Here is a 4780-nt window from a genome sequence, read left to right on the forward strand (position 1 = left end):
TGAGACGGAGTCTCACTCTGTCGCCCAGGCTGGAGTGCAGTGGCCGGATCTCAGCTCACTGCAAGCTCCGCCTCCCGGGTTTATGCCATTCTCCTGCCTCAGCCTCCCGAGTAGCTCGGATTACAGGTGCCCGCCACCTCACCCGGCTAGTTTTTTGTATTTTTTAGTAGAGACGGGGTTTCACCATGTTAGCCAGGGTGGTCTCGATTTCCTGACCTCGTGATCCACCCGTCTCGGCCTCCCAAAGTGCTGAGATTACAGGCTTGAGCCACCACGCCTTTTTTTTTTTGAGACGGAGTCTCGTTCTGTTGCCCAGGGTGGAGGATGGAGTGTAATGGCACAGTCTAGGTTCACTGCAACCTCTGCCTCTTGGGTTCAAGCAATTCTCCTGCCTCAGCCTCCCGAATAGGTGGGATTACAGGTGCGTGTGTCACCACTCCCGGCTAATTTTTGTATTTTTAGTAGAGGCAGGGTTTCACCATGTTGGCCAGGCTGGTCTCGAACTCCTGACCTCAGGTGATCTGTCCGCCTTGGCCTCCCAAAATGTTGGGACTACAGGCGTGAGCCACCGCGCCCAGCCCATTTTCTTTTTTCTTTATTATTGTTTTGTTTTGAGACCGCAACCTGCTCTCTTGCCCAGGCTGCAGTACATTGGCACCATCTCTGCTCACTATAATCTCCGCCTCCCAGGGTCAAGTGATTCTCCTGCCTCAGCCTCCCGAGTAGCTGGGATTACAGGCATGCGCCACCACGCCTGGTTAATTTTTGCATTTTTAGTAGGGGTGAGGTTTCACCATGTTGGCCAGGCTGGTCTTAAACTCCTGACCTTAAATAATCCACCCAGGCCGGGCGCGGTGGCTCAAGCCTGTAATCCCAGCACTTTGGGAGGCCGAGACGGGTGGATCACGAGGTCAGGAGATCGAGACCATCCTGGCTAACACCGTGAAACCCCGTCTCTACTAAAAATACAAAAAAAACTAGCCGGGCGAGGTGGCGGGCGCCTGTAGTCCCAGCTACTCCGGAGGCTGAGGCAGGAGAATAGCGGGAACCCGGGAGGCAGAGCTTGCAGTGAGCTGAGATCCGGCCACTGCACTCCAGCCTGGGCGATAGAGCGAGACTCCGTCTCAAAAAAAAAAAAAAAAAAAAAAAAAAAAAATAATCCACCCATCTCAGCCTCCCAAAGTGCTGGGATTACAGAAGTGAGCCATTGAGCCCGGCTGATGGGGTGCCATTTTCTTTTTTTTGTTCTTTCTTTTCTTTTCTTTTCTTTTTTTTTTGAGATGGAGTTTCACTCTTGTTGCCTGGGCAGGAGTGCAACGGCATGATCTCAGCTCAAAGCAACCTCTGCCTCCCGGATTCAAGCGACTCTCTTGCCTCAGCCTCCCAAACAGCTGGGATTACAGGCATGTGCCACCATGCCCAGCTAATTTTGTATTTCTAGTAGAGACGGGTTTTCTCCATGTTGGCCAGGCTGGTCTTAGACTCCCAGGCTCAGGTGATCCTCCTGCCTCGGCCTCCCAACGTGCTGGGATTACAGGTGTGAGCCACCGCACCCAGCCAGGGGGGTGCCATTTTCATCACATCATCAAGGGTATATACGGTCATCCCTTTGTATTCCTGGCGGATTGGTTTGAGCATGCTTGGGGATACCAGAATTCAAGGATGTTCTAGTCCCTTGAGTAAAATGGTGAAGTACAGGTCACAGAATTTATTTGAGAAAAGAAATACAATAAAATAAATAAACTGGTGCCGGGTGTGGTAATGTGCACCAGCAGTGTATGAAGGTTCCGGTTTCTCCACATCCCCATCAACACTTATTATATCTCTATCTTTGCTTATAGCCATCCTAGTGAGTGTGAAATTGTGTCTCATTGTGATTTTCATTTTCATTTCCCTGATGGCTGATGACGTTGAGCATCTTTTCATGTAGTTGTCCATTTATATATCTTTTTTCTCTCTCTCTTTTTTTTTTTTTTGAGATGGAGTCTTGCTCTGTCGCCCAGGCTGGAATGCAGTGGTGCCATCTCGGCTCACTGCAAGCTCTGCCTCCTGGGTTCATGCCATTCTCCTGCCTCAGCCTCCGGAGTAGCTGGGACTACAGGTGCCCGCCACCACGCCCGGATAATTTTTTGTATTTTTAGTACAGACTGGGTTTCGCCATGTTAGCCAGGACGGTCTTGATCTCCTGACCTCATGATCCACCCTCCTCGGTCTCCCAAAGTGCTGGGATTACAGGCTTGAGCCACCGAGTCCGGCTGTCCATTTATATATCTTTTTTAGAGAAAGGACTGTTCAGATCCTTTGCCCATATTTAAATTGTGTTAGTTGTCTTTGTATTATTGAGTTGTAAAAGTTTCTTTTTCTTTTTTTTTTTTGAGACAGAGTCCCACTCTGTCACCCAGACTGGAGTGCAGTGGCATGATCTCAGCACACTGCAACTTCCACCTCCCAGGTCCAAGTGATTCTCCTGCCTCAGCCTCCTTAATAGCTGGGATTACAGGCGCCCGCCACCACGCCTGGCTAATTTTTGTATTTTTGGTAGAGATGGGGTTTCACCATGCTGGCCAAGCTGGTCTCGAACTCCTGACCTCAGGTGATCCACTCACCTTGGCCTTCCAAAGTACTATGCTAGAATTACAGGTGTGAGCCACTCCACCCAGCCTGGGTTAGGATTTCAACATAGAATTTTCATGGGGACACAAAAATTTGGGCCGTAGCACTGGGTCTTTTCACTTCAAGTGATTCTCCTGCCTCAACCTCCTTGGTAGCTGGGGTTATGGGTGCATGCCACCATACCTGGCTAATTATTTATCTTTTGTAGGGATAGAGTTTCGCCACGTTGCCCACGCTGGTCTCAAACTCCCGGACTTAAGCAATCCTCCTACCTCAGCCTGTGAAAGTAGTGGGACTACAAGTGTGAGCCACCACACCCAGCCTTCTTGCCGAGGTTTGAGTGGCTGATAGTGATTGAAAGGTTGGCCCTCTGTAGCAGTTACCGTCCTTCAGTGTAGTGTTCAGTGGGATTTCAGACACATGGCAGATCGCTGGGGATGGGCAGTTTATTTTTCCTTATATTCAATGCAATCCAATTCAGCAAACCTATTTTCTACATTAACAAGCTGGATTCGTTAGTGGGGATCATCTGTGTCAGAGCATTCTGAGGATGTAGTAAGTTGATCACTGTTGTTGCTGTGATGTTTACAGCAGGCTGGCTTCGCAGACCAGAGGGCTGTGTGAGGATGTTGTGGGGATTTCAGAGATGGATCAGATACAGCCTTTGTACTTCAGCAGGGAGACAGACAGGCACATAAATAACTCATGTCCAGGCAGGCAGAGAGAAATGCTGTGATCAAGGTTAAGGAAGGCCAGGCACAGCATCTCACGCCTGGAATTCCAGTGCTTTGGGAGGCCGAGGCGGGTGGATCACCTGAAGTCAGGAGTTCGAGACCAGCCTGGCCAACATGGTGAAACCCTGTCTCTACCAAAAAGAAACAAATTAGCTGGGTTTGGTGGTTAGTGCCTGTACTCCATGCTACTTGGGAGGCTGAGGCAGGAGACTCTCTTTTCTTTTTTTTTTTTTTTGAGACGGAGTCTCATTCTGTTGCCCAGGGTGCATGGCAGTGGCGCAATCTCAGCTCACTGCAAGCTCCGCCTTCCAGGTTCATGCCATTTTCCTGCCTCAGCCTCCTGAGTAGCTGGTACTACAGGTACCAGCCACCACGCCCGGCTGATTTTTTGTATTTTTTTTTTTTAGACGGAGTCTCACTCTGTCGCCCAGGCTGGAGTGCAGTGACCAGATCTCAGCTCACTGCCAGCTCCGCCTCCTGGGTTTAAGCCATTCTCCTGCCTCAGCCTCCCAAGTAGCTGGGACTACAAGCGCCCGCCACCTTGCCTGGCTAGTTTTTTGTATTTTTTAGTAGAGACGGGGTTTCACCGTGTTAGCCAGTATGGTCTCGATCTCCTGACCTTGTGATCCGCCCGTCTCGGCCTCCCAAAGTGCTGGGATTACAGGCATGAGCCACCGCGCCCAGCCCGAGGCAGGAAAATCTCTTGAACTTGGGAGGTGGGGGTTGCAATGAGCCGAGATTGCACCACTGCACTCCAGCCTGGGTGACACAGCGAGACTGTCTCAAACAAACAAACAAACAAATCCCTCATTCACAGCCTCTGGGAGATGGGAGTGGAGAGCGGGAGGAGGTGGGGAGGCTGAGTGGGGTGAAGGCTGTGCACGCGGCTGAGGCTGTATTTCATCAGTGACAAGGGTGAGTGATGGGGTTGGAGTGGGGGATGGCTCCTGAGTGGGCCTGCTCGTCTTTCAACCTGGGGGCCTGTGTGTACCCGGTGAGGTCAAGGACAGCCTGATGTGATGTGTGGTCTGTCAGCCCAGGAGAGACCCTGTGCCTGTGCTGGGCCTCATCCTCATCTATGAAGTGAAGCTGCTGGACCAGATAAGTGACTTCTTGGGATTTTTCTGGCCCTAACAACCTATGATGATGTCATAATCAGAAGAGATCTTACATTTTTTTTAAAAAAGGTATTTACCTTTCAAAAAATATAAACTAGGCTGTGCGCAGTGGCTCATGCCTGTAATCCCAGCACTTTGGGAGGCTGAGGTGGACGGATCATTTGAGGGCAGGAGTTCAAGACCAGCTTGGCCAACATGATGAAACCCCATCTCTACTAAAAATACAAAAATTAGCTGAGTTGGCCGGGCGCGGTGGCTCAAGCCTGTAATCCCAGCACTTTGGGAGGCCGAGACGGGCGGATCACGAGGTCAGGA

The sequence above is a fragment of the Piliocolobus tephrosceles genome, chromosome 16 (genome assembly GCF_002776525.5).
Source record: "Piliocolobus tephrosceles isolate RC106 chromosome 16, ASM277652v3, whole genome shotgun sequence".
NCBI classification, from domain to species: Eukaryota; Metazoa; Chordata; class Mammalia; order Primates; family Cercopithecidae; genus Piliocolobus; species Piliocolobus tephrosceles.